General features: G+C 47.0%; 1 protein-coding gene across 11 annotated transcripts in view; it reads right to left on the bottom strand.

The window, feature by feature from the left end:
- Nucleotides 1-20,565, bottom strand: part of ARVCF (ARVCF delta catenin family member) — a 2,420,581-nt gene that overhangs the window by 2,399,509 nt on the left and 507 nt on the right. The window lies entirely within an intron of this gene.

The following is a 20,565-nucleotide window of genomic DNA, read 5'->3' as shown; positions in this document are numbered from 1 at the left end:
AGACTGGCCTGTCGCCTGCTTCGAAGGTAATACAGACTTTCCATCCACTCAAAGAAGAGGTCTCATATCCAAGCCCCCATCTCTAGGGCCACCAACAACACGGCTGAACTGTACAAAATCTGCAAGAAACTCGCCATTCCTACTGCAGTCTCCACTCCTCCTCTTCCTCTTCCACCCCAGGCCCTCTGCACTGCACTGGTCTGCCACTTCACAACCAAACCTCAGGCCATCCTGTCCTCACTCTCTAGTACTCCCCTCCCTCATCCCTCGCCTGCTCTCATGCCTCCCTCAGCCCCCCTCCACTTTCCTCCCTCTCGCCCATGGCACCTCTCTATGAAAGTCTCCTCCAATCAGGTGCTCTCCTGCTCCTACAGAACTATCAAGACACCATTGCCTCCCTCGCCCCTGCCTTGGCTGATTTCTGAATCACTACTTTGCCACTGGCTCCTTCCCATTAACCCTCAAAAGTACTCCTTTCTACATCCTCTCCTTAAAAAGCATTCTGCCGACCTTCCTGCGCAGCTAACTACCACCCTATCTCCATTACCCACTTCCTAGGCAAACTCCTTGAAACGTTGGTCATCTCCCAACTGATCCACCACACTGAATCTGTTGGCTGTCTACACAACCACCAGTCTGGCTTCAGAGCAGCTAGAGGAATGGTAACTGCTCTCCTGAACACCTGTGAAGACCTGCTCTCTAATCTTGATTCCAGCTCTCCTTCCGTTCTCATCCTTCTTGACCTTTCCTCTACCTTTGATACAGTCAATCATGCCACCCTTATAAATCAGCTCTGTGATACCCTTGGCATCACAGACCTGGCACTGGACTAGTTGATCTCCTTCCTATCTGACCGGCCTTCCCAGGTTCAACAGGGCCCTTTCCTCTCCTCCACCTCACTCTCTTCCTGCAGCGTCCCTCAGGGCTCTATCCTCTCGCTGTGGGTTTTCAACATCTACCTTGCCCCTGTGGCCCACTTGATCTCCACTTCTTCTCCTAGTGTTATGCGGATGACATGCAGCTCTCCTTTAAGCTTCTCTCCACTGCTTCCTCTTCTTACTCTCTCATCCCTGACTGTCTGACTGCTATTCAGTCCTGGTGTGCTGCCAATGATCTCTGCCTTAATGCCAGTAAGACTGAGATCCTTCTCATCGGGACCCCTGCCCCCCGTTCCCCCTACTCTCTGGCCGCCCTCAAGGGGCCCCCTCCTCTCACCCTCCTGTGAGGCAGAAAACCTGGGTGTCATCTTCGACTTCTCTCTCTCCTTCTCGCCTCACATTGTCGACCTTGCCAAGAAGGCCCCCTTTCAGCTTCACCTCCTCCCTTTCCTCACCTTCCCCAAGAAGCTCAATGTCTCCAGAGCTCTGGTCCTCTCTAGGCTGGACTACTGCAACATCTTCTTCCCCAATCTGCCTTTATCATCCCTTTGGCCCCTTAAACTAATCCAAAATAGGCCCGTGAGACTTATCCTTGGCCTCAAGCCCAGGGACTGCATCTCTCCAGCCCTAAAATCTCTCCACTGACTCCCGGTGGCTGTAAGGATCAAGTTCAAGATGCTCTGCATCATCCACAAGGCCTTCTGGGGCCTGGGACCCCGCTACATCCAACTCTCTCTCCCTAAATACCTCCCTGCTAGAGCCCTTTTGTCCGCTAGCTCGGACTCTCTGCTGATCAGTCGCTTTTCCAAGCAGAGAGTGGGGAGTAGATCACCTTAAGTTCTGGCCGCTTCTCACGACCCTCCTTTTCTCTTCTTCCTTACCTCCCCCCCTCCCTTACTAAGGCCCCCCTCTGCCGCTTTGACTGGCTGTCTGGTCCCTTCTGAGTCTTACAGAGCCCCAGGCCCTCCTAAACCAGTCCACCCCAGCACTGACTCTAACCTGCGCTTGGCCTTCCCGGCCTCTTACCCTGACTAGCCTGGCAGGGTGTGCCTCCCTACCGAGTCTGGTCCACCCCCGTCCTCGCACTAAGAATGTGGTCCCCTCCACCGGCATCCCCTGGCACTTGTCCACCTCGCCTGCCCTTAGCACCTTCCTAGCCCCCTGGCCTTCTTCATCGCCTCCTCCTCCCTCCCCTGCACATGTATGCCACCCTCTGCCCCCATACCTCCCTCCCACCCTATCATTATCCCTTCCTCCCCCCCTGCTGCCATACCTCTTGCACTTCTCGTTACTGCACTTGCACGATCCGAATGACACAATGCCTAGTAGACAGTTACTGTTGTTTTTCTCCGTCCCCCCACCCCTCTGTTGTCTTTTGGCGCATTGAAACACCATTTTTTGTACAGGTGCTTTATAAATAATTAATTAATAAATAAAAATCCCATGCTGCCCCCTTTGGTGGTGATGAATGATGTAATGTACCCTTTGCAAGAGTCCAATGGAACATATTTCATGATGTCCTATTCGGACCCCTTCAGTAGCGTCCCATGCAGAACCTTTCATTGGTGTCAGTGTGGAGGTCTCTCACCTTGACCCATGTGAGGTCTCACATACCCTTTGAGATGGCCCCGTGCTGACCCCTTCAGTGGTGTCCAATATGAAAACTTTCAGAGGAATCCAATGCTGACCCCTTCAGTGGACAGCAATGCGGACCCTTTCAGGGGAATCTAATGTTGACCCTTTCAATGGACAGCAATGCTGACCCCTTCAGTGGACAGCAATGCGGACCCTTTCAGGGGAATCTAATGTTGACCCTATCAATGGACAGCCATGCAGACCCCTTCAGTGGACAGCAATGCTGACCCTTTCAATGGACAGCAATGCTGACCGCTTCAGTGGACAGCAATGCTGACCCTTTCAAAAGACAGCAATGCTGGCCCTTTCAGAGGAATCTAATGTTCACCCTTTCAATAGACAGCAACGCTGACCCCTTCAGTGGACAGCAATGCGGACCCTTTCAGGGGAATCTAATGTTGACCCTTTCAATGGACAGCAATGCTGACCCTTTCAGTGGACAGCAATGCTGACCCCTTCAGTGGACAGCAATGCTGACCCCTTCAGTGGACAGCAATGCGGACCCTTTCAGAGGAATCTAATGTTCACCCTTTCAATAGACAGCAATGCTGACCCCTTCAGTGGACAGCAATGCTGACCCTTTCAATGGACAGCAATGCTGACCGCTTCAGTGGACAGCAATGCTGACCCATTCAGGGGAATCTAATGTTGACCCTTTCAATGGACAGCATTGCTGACCCCTTCAGTGGACAGCAATGCTGACCCTTTCAATGGACAGCAATGCTGACCACTTCAGTGGACAGCAATGCTGACCCATACAGGGGAATCTAATGTTGACCCTTTCAATGGACAGCAATGCTGACCCCTTCAGTGGACAGCAATACTGACCCTTTCAGAGGAATCTAATGTTGACCCTTTCAATGGATAGCAATGCTGACCCTTTCAGAGGAATCTAATGTTGACCCTTTCAATGGACAGTAATGCTGACCCCTTCAGTGGACAGCAATTCTGACCCCTTCAGTGGACAGCAATGCTGACCCTTTCAGAGGAATCTAATGTTGACCCGTAAAATGGATAGCAATGCTGACCCTTTCAGAGGAATCTAATGCTGACCCATTCAATGAATAGCAATGCTGACCCCTTCAGAGAACAGCAATGCTGACCCTTTCAGTGGAGAGCAATGCTGGCTCTTTCAGAGGAATCTAATGTTGACCCTTTCAATGGATAGCAATGCTGACCCTTTCAGATGAATCTAAGGTTGACCCTTTCAATGGATAGCAATGCTGAGCCCTTTAGTGGACAGCAATGCTGACCCTTTCAGAGGAATCTAATGCTGACCCTTTCAGAGGAATCTAATGTTGACCCTTTCAATGGATAGCAATGCTGACCCTTTCAGAGGAATCTAATGCTGACCCTTTCAATGGATAGCAATGTTGACCTCTTCAGTGGACAGCAATGCTGACCCTTTCAGAGGAATCTAATATGGACCCTTTCAATGGATAGCAATGTTGACCTCTTCAGTGGATAGTAATGCTGACCCTTTCAGAGGAATCTAATGTTGACCCTTTCATTGGACAGCAATGCTGGCCCCTTCAGTGGACAGCAACGCTGACCCTTTGATGAATCTAATGTTGACCCTTTCAATGGATAGCAATGCTGACCCTTTCAGATTAATCTAATGTTGACCCTTTCAATGAACAGAAATGCTGACCCCTTCAGTGGACAGCAATGCTGACCCTTTCAGGGGAATCTAATGTTGACCCTTTCATTGGACAGCAATGCTGACCCTTTCAGAGGAATCTAATGTTGACCCTTTCAATCACAGTAATGCTGACCCCTTCAGTGGACAGCAATTCTGACCCCTTCAGTGGAGAGCAATACTGACCCTTTCAGAGGAATCTAATGTGGACCCTTTCAATGGACAGTAATGCTGACCCTTTCAGAGGAATCTAATGCTGACCCCTTCAATGGATAGCAATGCTGACCCTTTCATTGGACAGCAATGCTGACCCTTTCAGAGGAATCTAATGTTGACCCTTTCAATGGACAGTAATGCTGACCCCTTCAGTGGACAGCAATTCTGACCCTTTCAATGGATAGCAATGCTGACCCTTTCAGATGAATCTAAGGTTGACCCTTTCAATGGATAGCAATGCTGAGCCCTTTAGTGGACAGCAATGCTGACCCTTTCAGAGGAATCTAATGCTGACCCTTTCAATGGATAGCAATGTTGACCCCTTCAGTGGACAGCAATGCTGACCCTTTCAGAGGAATCTAATGTTGACCCTTTCATTGGACAGCAATGCTGGCCCCTTCAGTGGACAGCAACGCTGACCCTTTGATGAATCTAATGTTGACCCTTTCAATGGATAGCAATGCTGACCCTTTCAGATTAATCTAATTTTGACCCTTTCAATGAACAGAAATGCTGACCCCTTCAGTGGACAGCAATGCTGACCCTTTCAGGGGAATCTAATGTTGACCCTTTCATTGGACAGCAATGCTGACCCTTTCAGAGGAATCTAATGTTGACCCTTTCAATGGACAGTAATGCTGACCCCTTCAGTGGACAGCAATTCTGACCCCTTCAGTGGAGAGCAATACTGACCCTTTCAGGGGAATCTAATGTTGACCCTTTCATTGGACAGCAATGCTGACCCTTTCAGAGGAATCTAATGTTGACCCTTTCAATGGACAGTAATGCTGACCCCTTCAGTGGACAGCAATTCTGACCCTTTCAATGGATAGCAATGCTGACCCTTTCAGATGAATCTAAGGTTGACCCTTTCAATGGATAGCAATGCTGAGCCCTTTAGTGGACAGCAATGCTGACCCTTTCAGAGGAATCTAATGTTGACCCTTTCAATGGATAGCAATGCTGACCTCTTCAGTGGACAGCAATGCTGACCCTTTCAGAGGAATCTAATGCTGACCCTTTCAATGGATAGCAATGTTGACCCCTTCAGTGGACAGCAATGCTGACCCTTTCAGAGGAATCTAATGTTGACCCTTTCATTGGACAGCAATGCTGGCCCCTTCAGTGGACAGCAACGCTGACCCTTTGATGAATCTAATGTTGACCCTTTCAATGGATAGCAATGCTGACCCTTTCAGATTAATCTAATGTTGACCCTTTCAATGAACAGAAATGCTGACCCCTTCAGTGGACAGCAATGCTGACCCTTTCAGGGGAATCTAATGTTGACCCTTTCATTGGACAGCAATGCTGACCCTTTCAGAGGAATCTAATGTTGACCCCTTCAGTGGACAGCAATTCTGACCCCTTCAGTGGACAGCAATACTGACCCTTTCAGAGGAATCTAATGCTGACCCCTTCAATGGATAGCAATGCTGACCCTTTCATTGGACAGCAATGCTGACCCTTTCAGAGGAATCTAATGTTGACCCTTTCAATGGACAGTAATGCTGACCCCTTCAGTGGACAGCAATTCTGACCCTTTCAATGGATAGCAATGCTGACCCTTTCAGATGAATCTAATGTTGACCCTTTCAATGGATAGCAATGCTGACCTCTTCAGTGGACAGCAATGCTGACCCTTTCAGAGGAATCTAATGCTGACCCTTTCAATGGATAGCAATGTTGACCCCTTCAGTGGACAGCAATGCTGACCCTTTCAGAGGAATCTAATGTTGACCCTTTCAATGGATAGCAATGCTGACCCTTTCAGATTAATCTAATGTTGACCCTTTCAATGAACAGAAATGCTGACCCCTTCAGTGGACAGCAATGCTGACCCTTTCAGAGGAATCTAATGTTGACCCTTTCAATGGATAGCAATGCTGACCCTTTCAGAGGAATCTAATGTTGACCCCTTCAGTGGACAGCAATACTGACCCTTTCAGAGAAATCTAATGTTCACCCTTTCAATAGACAGCAACGCTGACCCCTTCAGTGGACAGCAATGCGGACCCTTTCAGGGGAATCTAATGTTGACCCTTTCAATGGACAGCAATGCTGACCCTTTCAGTGGACAGCAATGCTGACCCCTTCAGTGGACAGCAATGCTGACCCCTTCAGTGGACAGCAATGCGGACCCTTTCAGAGGAATCTAATGTTGACCCTTTCAATGGATAGCAATGCTGACCCTTTCAGAGGAATCTAATGTTCACCCTTTCAATAGACAGCAACGCTGACCCCTTCAGTGGACAGCAATGCGGACCCTTTCAGGGGAATCTAATGTTGACCCTTTCAATGGACAGCAATGCTGACCCTTTCAGTGGACAGCAATGCTGACCCCTTCAGTGGACAGCAATGCTGACCCCTTCAGTGGACAGCAATGCGGACCCTTTCAGAGGAATCTAATGTTCACCCTTTCAATAGACAGCAATGCTGACCCCTTCAGTGGACAGCAATGCTGACCCTTTCAATGGACAGCAATGCTGACCGCTTCAGTGGACAGCAATGCTGACCCATTCAGGGGAATCTAATGTTGACCCTTTCAATGGACAGCATTGCTGACCCCTTCAGTGGACAGCAATGCTGACCCTTTCAATGGACAGCAATGCTGACCACTTCAGTGGACAGCAATGCTGACCCATACAGGGGAATCTAATGTTGACCCTTTCAATGGACAGCAATGCTGACCCCTTCAGTGGACAGCAATACTGACCCTTTCAGAGGAATCTAATGTTGACCCTTTCAATGGATAGCAATGCTGACCCTTTCAGAGGAATCTAATGTTGACCCTTTCAATGGACAGTAATGCTGACCCCTTCAGTGGACAGCAATTCTGACCCCTTCAGTGGACAGCAATGCTGACCCTTTCAGAGGAATCTAATGTTGACCCGTAAAATGGATAGCAATGCTGACCCTTTCAGAGGAATCTAATGCTGACCCATTCAATGAATAGCAATGCTGACCCCTTCAGAGAACAGCAATGCTGACCCTTTCAGTGGAGAGCAATGCTGGCTCTTTCAGAGGAATCTAATGTTGACCCTTTCAATGGATAGCAATGCTGACCCTTTCAGATGAATCTAAGGTTGACCCTTTCAATGGATAGCAATGCTGAGCCCTTTAGTGGACAGCAATGCTGACCCTTTCAGAGGAATCTAATGCTGACCCTTTCAGAGGAATCTAATGTTGACCCTTTCAATGGATAGCAATGCTGACCCTTTCAGAGGAATCTAATGCTGACCCTTTCAATGGATAGCAATGTTGACCTCTTCAGTGGACAGCAATGCTGACCCTTTCAGAGGAATCTAATATGGACCCTTTCAATGGATAGCAATGTTGACCTCTTCAGTGGATAGTAATGCTGACCCTTTCAGAGGAATCTAATGTTGACCCTTTCATTGGACAGCAATGCTGGCCCCTTCAGTGGACAGCAACGCTGACCCTTTGATGAATCTAATGTTGACCCTTTCAATGGATAGCAATGCTGACCCTTTCAGATTAATCTAATGTTGACCCTTTCAATGAACAGAAATGCTGACCCCTTCAGTGGACAGCAATGCTGACCCTTTCAGGGGAATCTAATGTTGACCCTTTCATTGGACAGCAATGCTGACCCTTTCAGAGGAATCTAATGTTGACCCTTTCAATCACAGTAATGCTGACCCCTTCAGTGGACAGCAATTCTGACCCCTTCAGTGGAGAGCAATACTGACCCTTTCAGAGGAATCTAATGTGGACCCTTTCAATGGACAGTAATGCTGACCCTTTCAGAGGAATCTAATGCTGACCCCTTCAATGGATAGCAATGCTGACCCTTTCATTGGACAGCAATGCTGACCCTTTCAGAGGAATCTAATGTTGACCCTTTCAATGGACAGTAATGCTGACCCCTTCAGTGGACAGCAATTCTGACCCTTTCAATGGATAGCAATGCTGACCCTTTCAGATGAATCTAAGGTTGACCCTTTCAATGGATAGCAATGCTGAGCCCTTTAGTGGACAGCAATGCTGACCCTTTCAGAGGAATCTAATGCTGACCCTTTCAATGGATAGCAATGTTGACCCCTTCAGTGGACAGCAATGCTGACCCTTTCAGAGGAATCTAATGTTGACCCTTTCATTGGACAGCAATGCTGGCCCCTTCAGTGGACAGCAACGCTGACCCTTTGATGAATCTAATGTTGACCCTTTCAATGGATAGCAATGCTGACCCTTTCAGATTAATCTAATTTTGACCCTTTCAATGAACAGAAATGCTGACCCCTTCAGTGGACAGCAATGCTGACCCTTTCAGGGGAATCTAATGTTGACCCTTTCATTGGACAGCAATGCTGACCCTTTCAGAGGAATCTAATGTTGACCCTTTCAATGGACAGTAATGCTGACCCCTTCAGTGGACAGCAATTCTGACCCCTTCAGTGGAGAGCAATACTGACCCTTTCAGGGGAATCTAATGTTGACCCTTTCATTGGACAGCAATGCTGACCCTTTCAGAGGAATCTAATGTTGACCCTTTCAATGGACAGTAATGCTGACCCCTTCAGTGGACAGCAATTCTGACCCTTTCAATGGATAGCAATGCTGACCCTTTCAGATGAATCTAAGGTTGACCCTTTCAATGGATAGCAATGCTGAGCCCTTTAGTGGACAGCAATGCTGACCCTTTCAGAGGAATCTAATGTTGACCCTTTCAATGGATAGCAATGCTGACCTCTTCAGTGGACAGCAATGCTGACCCTTTCAGAGGAATCTAATGCTGACCCTTTCAATGGATAGCAATGTTGACCCCTTCAGTGGACAGCAATGCTGACCCTTTCAGAGGAATCTAATGTTGACCCTTTCATTGGACAGCAATGCTGGCCCCTTCAGTGGACAGCAACGCTGACCCTTTGATGAATCTAATGTTGACCCTTTCAATGGATAGCAATGCTGACCCTTTCAGATTAATCTAATGTTGACCCTTTCAATGAACAGAAATGCTGACCCCTTCAGTGGACAGCAATGCTGACCCTTTCAGGGGAATCTAATGTTGACCCTTTCATTGGACAGCAATGCTGACCCTTTCAGAGGAATCTAATGTTGACCCCTTCAGTGGACAGCAATTCTGACCCCTTCAGTGGACAGCAATACTGACCCTTTCAGAGGAATCTAATGCTGACCCCTTCAATGGATAGCAATGCTGACCCTTTCATTGGACAGCAATGCTGACCCTTTCAGAGGAATCTAATGTTGACCCTTTCAATGGACAGTAATGCTGACCCCTTCAGTGGACAGCAATTCTGACCCTTTCAATGGATAGCAATGCTGACCCTTTCAGATGAATCTAATGTTGACCCTTTCAATGGATAGCAATGCTGACCTCTTCAGTGGACAGCAATGCTGACCCTTTCAGAGGAATCTAATGCTGACCCTTTCAATGGATAGCAATGTTGACCCCTTCAGTGGACAGCAATGCTGACCCTTTCAGAGGAATCTAATGTTGACCCTTTCAATGGATAGCAATGCTGACCCTTTCAGATTAATCTAATGTTGACCCTTTCAATGAACAGAAATGCTGACCCCTTCAGTGGACAGCAATGCTGACCCTTTCAGAGGAATCTAATGTTGACCCTTTCAATGGATAGCAATGCTGACCCTTTCAGAGGAATCTAATGTTGACCCCTTCAGTGGACAGCAATACTGACCCTTTCAGAGAAATCTAATGTTGACCCCTTCAATGAATAGCAATGCTGACCCCTTCAGAGAACAGCAATGCTGACCCTTTCAGAGGAATCTAATGTTGACCCGTTCAATGGATAGCAATGCTGACCCTTTCAGAGGAATCTAATGCTGACCCCTTCAATGAATAGCAATGCTGACCCTTTCAGATGAATCTAATGTTGACCCTTTCAATGGATAGCAATGCTGACCCTTTCAGATTAATCTAATGTTGACCCTTTCAATGAACAGAAATGCTGACCCCTTCAGTGGACAGCAATGCTGACCCTTTCAGATGAATCTAATGTTGACCCTTTCAATGGATAGCAATGCTGACCCTTTCAGATTAATCTAATGTTGACCCTTTCAATGAACAGAAATGCTGACCCCTTCAGTGGACAGCAATGCTGACCCTTTCAGAGGAATCTAATGTTGACCCTTTCAATGGATAGCAATGCTGACCCTTTCAGAGGAATCTAATGTTGACCCCTTCAGTGGACAGCAATACTGACCCTTTCAGAGAAATCTAATGTTGACCCCTTCAATGAATAGCAATGCTGACCCCTTCAGAGAACAGCAATGCTGACCCTTTCAGAGGAATCTAATGTTGACCCGTTCAATGGATAGCAATGCTGACCCTTTCAGAGGAATCTAATGCTGACCCCTTCAATGAATAGCAATGCTGACCCTTTCAGATGAATCTAATGTTGACCCTTTCAGTGGACAGCAATGCTGACCCTTTCAGAGGAATCTAATGCTGACCCTTTCAATGGATAGCAATGTTGACCCCTTCAGTGGACAGCAATGCTGACCCTTTCAGAGGAATCTAATGTTGACCCTTTCAATGGATAGCAATGCTGACCCTTTCAGATTAATCTAATGTTGACCCTTTCAATGAACAGAAATGCTGACCCCTTCAGTGGACAGCAATGCTGACCCTTTCAGAGGAATCTAATGTTGACCCTTTCAATGGATAGCAATGCTGACCCTTTCAGAGGAATCTAATGTTGACCCCTTCAGTGGACAGCAATACTGACCCTTTCAGAGAAATCTAATGTTGACCCCTTCAATGAATAGCAATGCTGACCCCTTCAGAGAACAGCAATGCTGACCCTTTCAGAGGAATCTAATGTTGACCCGTTCAATGGATAGCAATGCTGACCCTTTCAGAGGAATCTAATGCTGACCCCTTCAATGAATAGCAATGCTGACCCTTTCAGATGAATCTAATGTTGACCCTTTCAATGGATAGCAATGCTGACCCTTTCAGATGAATCTAATGTTGACCCTTTCAATGGATAGCAATGCTGACCCTTTCAGATGAATCTAATATTGACCCTTTAAATGAACAGCAATGCTGACCCCTTCAGTGGACAGCAATGCTGACCCTTTCAGAGGAATCTAATGTTGACCCCTTCAGTAGACAGCAATGCTGACCCCTTTGCTGGTCCCTCATGTTCATCTCTTCTGCAGAATTGGATAATCAACCATGCAAAATCCTACAGATGACCCTAATACTGACCCCATTACAAGCCCCCCCCCACTGACCCCTCACTGGTCTCCCATGCTGACTACTCCCATGTTCAATATTTCTGTCCCCCTGAGGAGGGCTCCAGTACTGACCTCATCAGCGGTGTACTATGCTGACCCATTCAATGTCTCCCATGCCGACCCTTTCAGAGGCCCCCCATGATGACGTATTCCGAGATAGCCCCTGCTGACCCTTCAGAGGTCCCCAGTGCTGACCCCACTGCAAGGAGAGATTTGATGAGCAGGACCTCAAAGCAGCTCCTGGTTATCAGACATCACCGAGAGAGCCGGCGCTACCTCTGGGGAATGAGGCACTAGTACTACACAGTCTTATCCAATTCTAACTTCCAAATGAGATGCAAATGATACCTTTTTTGTCCATTATTCATACCCCGTTATTCAATTAGTGTCTTCTGTGTGTGGCCTAATGCACCAATGTACGTATTGCCAAACAGGCGCAGAGTTGATATCACGCAGGTGTGTTTGTACGGCATCAGTGGACCTGGGCAGCCAAAAGTAGCTTGCGGTCACTGTTGGTGTCAAGGTAACCAGGGTTTCTATGCTACAAGCAGGAGCTAAATCACCCCCAGCAATATGGTTGCCAGCCATCCGTGGTCTCCAATGCTGGTGGCATTGTCAGTGGAATACCCTACAGACCTTCACAGAAGACCCCAATTCTGACCCCCTTGGAGCTGTCTAAACTGGCCGGTCAGAGATCTCCTAAGCTGGCCGGTCGGAGATCTCCAATGCTGACCGCGTCAGAAGACTCAACGTCCATCTAGAAAGTGTCACTTTTTTCGCTGTGGGCACCGTCTGTCAGCAGGGAACAGAGCCGAAAAATCAATGGTGTTGTGCCCTTGTAAATGCTTTTGATGACTCTGTTTAAAACAGCGGTGTACAATGAGAACTATCGACAGGGTATAATGTTCACCAAGATGGAGAGGGCAGGGAGACAGCTGCTCGCGGGTGTCTTGGGTCTGGGGTGCACTGGTAGGGCTGGTAGGACAGGAGGAGGGAGACTGGCAGCATTCTAAACCGAACTACTGCCTGTAAGAGAGGGGTCAAAGGACAGCCATGTCACATCTGTGCATAGACGTATTTACGTCACTGCCCACTAGGCCTAGACAGAGCAGCAGAATTTTATTGTAGTTTATATTCAATTTACTAGTTGTCATTTTTTTAATATTATGTTTCTCCAAGTGTGGCTGATCCACAACACAACAAATACTTTTGAGCTGTCAGCAATCATTACACATTAACAACTAAAGTCGTTGATGGCCAAACTTGTATATATGATTGATATTTACAAAACTTTATTGTTAGTGCAAGTTATGTTTATTAAAAGAAAAGAAAATGTCTACCAAGCGTAGCGTGCTTTATCGGCATTTAGTGAGTCAATCTCCGAGACATATATGACAGATATAAAGCTCTTCGGTCAGTCTTATCTTCCCAAAATGCTCTTTAATATGAAAAACAGCCAACACCTCATTAGTTCTATTGGGGCCGCTTCACATTATCTTTGGAGTTCTTTCTAATCAACACACAAATACACTGTGTTAAGCAATCACTTTTAAATCCAAATTCACGACATGCATTTTTTAAACCGTTGCAAAAATGAGTCGTTTCCCATCAGAAACATAAAGGTTAAAAATGATGCATTATTTTACGGTATTAAACGCATGTCTATGCTTAAGTCAAGCACAGAGTTCCCACAGGTGGCACTAACATGATATTCAGAAGCAAGCACTCATTTCTCTCCCCAGCCCCACATTTCAGAGGTCCGTGGCCGCCTAAAAGGTGCAAGAAACTCCAACTGTCTTTACTCCACTTAGGTGTTTATGCCCAGGCAGTGTTTACAAACTTCACTTGTGATCTTGCCATATTTTAATGGCTTTCCAGCCCAAGGGATGGGAGGTACATCAGCTGCAGCAGGTAACTTGCCTTATTTCAATTTTCCCTCAGCTAACACCAGAGCTGTAACCATGAGAAGGGGGTTGAGTAATTTTTATCCAACATTTTTATAAGATGTGCCTGTACCTCTTGTATATATTTCATATGTAAACTTTACCATTTGACAAGACCGGATGTAGAAATGTAGTTACGTTGCATTAATATTACAGACCAGTCTAGGTGCTTCTCATAGAGTGACAGCAGGCAATTTCTGAGAAACCAGATATTAGCATTGAAACCAAAATTCCTTGTTCCAACCTTCTCTCAATTGTGTCCAGTTGGCAGACAACTTAGTTTCTTATCGCTTCCTCTAAAAGATTGTTTTCGGTCATAACCAAAAGTAGACAATTAGCCGCAACAATTACCTCTAGTGCACTCAACTGTAGAACACACTGCCTTCTCCAAATCTTGGGCAGCAGAGGTCTGAAAACACTCTTTCAACCAACATAACATAGAAGATGACAGGCTTGAATGAATAGAGAGGAAGCAAGAACTTTCTAAGCCCTGCAACCTTCAAACCGTCCTTATAATGTTATGGAGCCAAAATGCGGGAGAAAATGTGGGTGATTGGGTGTAGTTTGGGCAACACGGACAGAGTTTGCTGAAGGGGCGGAATCTGGTGAAGGTACAGAGTTGGAGTGAAGTGGAGGGGTGTGCGTCCACGTATTTGGCTTAGGCCAGCCGAAAACCGAAATACGCCAATCTGTACAGGCAAGGGCCTAGGAAATTACATATGTACAAAGAAAATAGGACTACGGCACTACGGACAAGGGGAATAGGATTTCATATGAACAGTGACAGAGGAAAACATCTGTATTGATTTGCAAATTAAGAGCCCGTCCATACAGGCAAGGAAACTAAGATAGCACAACTCTACAGGCATGGAAAGTAAGCCACATATGGACAGACGCGTCAAATTAGAGCACATCTGCACAGGCAAAGGAAGCAAGAGCACATCTGTACTGATGTGTACAATAAAAAGATAGGAAAATACAGAAAATAGATAGGAAAATAGTACAAAAGAACAGGCAAAGAATATAGGCCTCATATGTACAGGCATAGAACATTTCAGAATATCTGTACAGGCAGGGAAGGTCTGATGGCACATCTGTACAAGCAAGGAATATAGCCCTCATATGTACAGGCATTGCAAATTACAGCAGATCTGTAAAAGCAAGCAACGTCTGATAACAGAACTGTGCATGGAAACTACAATATATATGCACAAGCAGAGAAAGTAAGAGCACCATGGTGCAAGCAATGAAAATAGGCATCATATAGCATTTCAGCATAACTGTACAAGCAGGGAAAATAGGCCTCATGTGTACAGGCACAGGACATTTCAGAATATCTGTACAGGCAGCAAAAGGCTGATGGCACATCTCACAAGCAAGGAAAATAGCCCTCATATGTACAGGCATTGCAAATGGCAGCAGACCTGTACAAGCAAGCAACGTCTGATAACAGAACTGTGCATGGAAACTAGAACACATCTACAGAAGCAGAGAAAGTAAGAGCACCATGGTGCAAGCAATGAAAATAGGCATCATACAGCATTTCAGCATAACTGTACAAGCAAGGAAAATAGGCCTCATAGGTACAGGCATATGAAATTAGAGCAAGTATTTACAAACAAGAATAGTGAGACAGCACATCTGTTACAAGCAAGGGCAGTAAGTCACATATGTTCCAATATGTGATATGAGAGCACATCTGCACAGGCAAAGAAATAAGTAACATACAGACAGATGTGAAACATTACAGCGCATCTGTACAGCCAAGGTAAACAGGCCTCATATGAACAGACGTGGAATATTACATCACTTCTGTAAAAGCAAGGAAAATAAGCCTCGTATGGACAGATGTGGAACATTACAGCACATCTGTACAAGCAAGCAAAATGCATATGGACAGACATGGGACATTACAGCAAATCTATACAAGCAAGGAAAATAGGACTCATATAGACAGACGAGCAACTTTGCAGCACATCTGTACAACCAGGGAAACTAGGGCTCATATGAACAGACATGAGACATTGCAGCACATCTGTCCTCATAGATACCTCAAATGGACAGACGTGGAACATTACAGCAGATATGCAAAGGCATGGAAAATAAGAGCAGCTCTGTATGCCACGGAAAATAACCCACACGTGCAGAAATGGGAAATTATGACACATCTGTACAGGCATGGACAGTAAGTCCACATGTGTATATTAAAGGAAATAGGCAATTTGTTCAGACATGGGAAATTACAGCATATCTACACAGGTAAGGAATGTTAGCATGGATATGCAGAATGCGAGCATGCCTGTGCTGATATGAGGAATAAAAGCACATCTGTACAGACAAGGACAATAAGACCAAGGACTAAGTCCAACGGACACACATACCGATGCACAGACCTGAACTCACAGTACTGTGCTACTGTTAAAAGATGCCAGCCCAAATGCGGGCTACCCACACTCTGTATAGCGCTCCGCTCCTCTCGAGCTAGGTCTACGCTTTCAACAATAAAATAAAAATAAGATGGCACATCCGTTACCAGCAAGCATAGTCAGATATGGTTAGACATTGGGAATTGGAGCACCTCTCTACATGCAAAAATAATACCACATCTGTACAGACAGGGAAAGTAAGGGCGCCTCCTTGCAAACATTGGACAAATAATACCACATCTGTACAGACAGGGAGAGGAAGGGCTCCTCTTTCCAAGCATCACAGATGTAACATCACATCTGTACAGACAGGGAAAGTAAGGGCACCTCCTTACAAGCATCGGTCATATAATATCACATCTGTACAGATAGGAAAAGTAAGGGAAACTCCGTGCAAACATTGGACAAATAATAGCACATCTGTACAGACTGAGGAAGTAAAGCACTTCCTTCCAAGAATCGTACATATAATATGACATCTGTACAGATAGGTAGTGTAAGGGAAACTCCTTGTAAACATTGGACAAATAATACCTTATCTGCCCATCTTCTTACAAGCATCAAACATATAATTTCACACATGTACAGACAGGGAAAGTAATGGCACCTCTTTATAAGCATCGGACATATAATTTCACACATGTACAGACAGGGAAAGTAAGGGCTCCTCTTTATAAGCATCGGACACATAATATCACATCTGTACAGTGGTTACACTTTCCATGTCATTAAATAAAGGGCAGTCTTGGGGGGTGGCTCATGGACCCAAAGGGGACCTCCTATCTAGAACAAGGCCATTGGAGATCCTGTGTGCACAGGAGGGGCAAAGGGGCATACTAGAGGCGTTTGGGCACAGACAGGACAAAACAATGTATTATGTCGGGGCTGAAACATTGATGGGTAAAAATGAGTTCATATAGTGGACACAGGGAAAGGAGGGGACCACGGCTGCAGGGGCTGACATTATAATGCGGAAGCACCAGGGACATCTGTAGATATGGACCAATGGGGTAACAGCTCTAGATGCAGGGGTACGAGACGTGTGGAAATATGGGTGTGTGAGAAGGGGGCTCGGTGAGGCGTGGGTAACACCTCTGCATATATGTCTAACCTGGAGGAGAGGTAAGATCTGTAAAAGTGGGCCAATTGGGCAGGAGTGAGTGGGGTAACCCCTCTCTCTCACACGCTCTCTCTGTGTATATATATATGTTATGTTATGTTACTTTGCATTTATATAGCGCCTTATGTACCATTGGTATGGTCTCAAGGCGCTGGTAGGTTGAACGCCCTCGAGAATATATATACATATATATATAAATATGGGTCAGTCCGTGGGGGTGTGTAACATCTCTACGTAGTAAGTATGTTGGCCGGGGAAGGGTTGGGGGAGGGTGAGGGATTACTTCTGCACATATGGGCCAGCTGGGGAAAGGATTCCAAACTAGGTAGACGATCCCATGTACACATATGGGGGAAGGAGTACGGGATATTATCTGCACACGTGGGGTAAGGGCTCTCATCGCTGTATATATGAGGCACTCAGTACACAGTGGAATGAGGCGGGGCCGGGGCAGTTTAAAGGAGTGCATGCATTCACGTGGGGCACACATGGGGCTAAGGGATCTCGCCTATGTTTACAGGTGCAGGGGTTAAGGGATCTCGCCTATGTTTACAGGTGCAGGGGGTCAGGGATCACGCCTATGTTTATATGTGCAGGGGTTAAGGGATCTCGCCTATGTTTACAGGTGCAGGGGGTCAGGGATCACGCCTATGTTTATATGTGCAGGGGTTAAGGGATCACGCCTATGTTTATATGTGCAGGGGTTAAGGGATCATGCCTATGTTTATATGTGCAGGGGTTAAGGAATCACGCCCATGTATACAGGTGCAGGGGGTCAGGGATCACGCCCATGTTTATGGGTGCAGGGGGTCAGGGAGCACGCCCATGTTTACAGTTGCAGGGGGGTCAGGGATCACGCGCATGTTTATATGTGCAGGGGTTAAGGGATCACGCCTATGTTTATATGTGCAGGGGTTAAGGGATCACGCCTATGTTTATATGTGCAGGGGTTAAGGGATCACGCCTATGTTTATATGTGCAGGGGTTAAGGGATCACGCCTATGTTTATATGTGCAGGGGTTAAGGGATCTCGCCTATGTTTATATGTGAAGGGGTTAAGGGATCACGCCTATGTTTATATGTGCAGGGGTTAAGGGATCACGCCTATGTTTATATGTGCAGGGGTTAAGGGATCACGCCTATGTTTATATGTGCAGCGGTTAAGGGATCACGCCCATGTATACAGGTGCAGGGGGTCAGGGATCACGCCCATGTTTATAGGTGCAGGGGGTCAGGGAGCACACCCATGTTTACAGGTGCAGGGGGGTCAGGGATCACGCCCATGTTTATAGGTGCAGGGGGTCAGGGATCACACCTATGTTTATAGGTGCAGGGGTTCAGGGATCACACCTATGTTTATAGGTCTGGGGATAAGGGATCACGCCTATATTTATAGGTCCAGGGGGTAAAGGGATCTCACCTATGTTTACAGGTGCAGGGGTTAAGGGATCTCGCCTATGCTTATAGGTGCAGGGGTTAAGGGATCACGCCTATATTTATAGGTCCAGGGGGTAAAGGGATCTCACCTATGTTTACAGGTGCAGGGGTTAAGGGATCACGCCTATGTTTATAGGTGCAGGGGTTAAGGGATCTCGCCTATGTTTATAGGTTTAGGAGGTAAGGGATCTCGCCTATGTTTACAGGTGCAGGGGTTAAGGGATCTCGCCTATGTTTACAGGTGCAGGGGGTCAGGGATCACGCCCATGTTTATAGGTGCAGGGGGTCAGGGATCACGCCCGTGTTTACAGGTGCAGGGGGTCAGGGATCACGCCCATGTTTACAGGTGCAGGGGGTCAGGGATCTCGCCTATGTTTACAGGTGCAGGGGGTCAGGGATCACGCCCATGTTTATAGGTGCAGGGGTTAAGGGATCACGCCTATGTTTATAGGTGCAGGGGGTAAGGGATCTCGCCTATGTTTATAGGTTTATGAAGTAAGGGATATCGCCTATGTTTATTGGTTTAGAAGGTGAGGGAGCTCGCCTATGTTTACAGGTGCAGGGGTTAAGGGATCTGGCCTATGTTTACAGGTGCAGGGGGTCAGGGATCTCACCTATGTTTACAGGTGCAGGGGTTAAGGGATCTCGCCTATGTTTATAGGTCCAGGAGGTATGGGATCTCGCCTATGTTTACAGGTGCAGGGGTTAAGGGATCTCGCCTATGTTTATAGGTCCAGGAGGTATGGGATCTCGCCTATGTTTACAGGTGCAGGGGTTAAGGGATCTCGCCTATGTTTATAGGTCCAGGAGGTATGGGATCTCGCCTATGTTTACAGGTGCAGGGGGTCAGGGATCTCGCCTATGTTTACAGGTGCAGGGGTTAAGGGATCTCGCCTATGTTTATAGGTCCAGGAGGTATGGGATCTCGCCTATGTTTACAGGTGCAGGGGTTAAGGGATCTCGCCTATGTTTATAGGTCCAGGAGGTATGGGATCTCGCCTATGTTTACAGGTGCAGGGGTTAAGGGATCTCGCCTATGTTTATAGGTCCAGGAGGTATGGGATCTCGCCTATGTTTACAGGTGCAGGGGTTAAGGGATCTCGCCTATGTTTATAGGTCCAGGAGGTATGGGATCTCGCCTATGTTTACAGGTGCAGGGGGTCAGGGATCTCGCCTATGTTTATAGGTCCAGAAGGTATGGGATCTCGCCTATGTTTACAGGTGCAGGGGTTAAGGGATCTCGCCTATGTTTATAGGTCCAGGAGGTATGGGATCTCGCTTATGTTTATAGGTCCAGGAGGTATGGGATCTCGCCTATGTTTACAGGTGCAGGGGTTAAGGGATCTCGCCTATGTTTATAGGTCCAGGAGGTATGGGATCTCGCCTATGTTTACAGGTCCAGGAGGTATGGGATCTCGCCTATGTTTACAGGTGCAGGGGTTAAGGGATCTCGCCTATGTTTATAGGTCCAGGAGGTATGGGATCTGGCCTATGTTTACAGGTGCAGGGGTTAAGGGATATCGCCTATGTTTACAGGTGCAGGGGTTAAGGGATCTCGCCTATGTTTATAGGTCCAGGAGGTCAGGGATCACGCCTATGTTTACAGGTGCAGTGGTTAAGGGATCTCGCCTATGTTTACAGGTGCAGGGGGTCAGGGATCTCGCCTATGTTTACAGGTGCAGGGGGTCAGGGATCTCGCCTATGTTTATAGGTCCAGGAGGTCAGGGATCACCCCTGTAGCAATGGCGTGTGAGGGAGAACATCTGCACATAAAGATCCAGAGGAGTCAGGGGCAACATCTGTCCGATCGGTCCACTTTGATAATGTGTTGGCAGCTGTGCCACGGGGGGGGGAGATGACCCAACGCTTGCTTAGGTGGATCCCCGGGGATCCGGCAGCACATCTGCAGCAGAGCCTGTATGCTAAGGATCCCGCCCGCCGCAAGCAGGGAAATAAAGGTTCCGCCTGCGGAGACGGGGGAGGTAGGTGGGCAGCAGGATGGCTGCACCGAGCCCGTGAAGAG

The sequence above is a fragment of the Ambystoma mexicanum genome, chromosome 10 (genome assembly GCF_040938575.1).
Source record: "Ambystoma mexicanum isolate Mex_15411 chromosome 10, UKY_AmexF1_1, whole genome shotgun sequence".
Classification (NCBI taxonomy): Eukaryota; Metazoa; Chordata; class Amphibia; order Caudata; family Ambystomatidae; genus Ambystoma; species Ambystoma mexicanum.
This window is presented reverse-complemented; position numbering and strand designations above follow the sequence as displayed.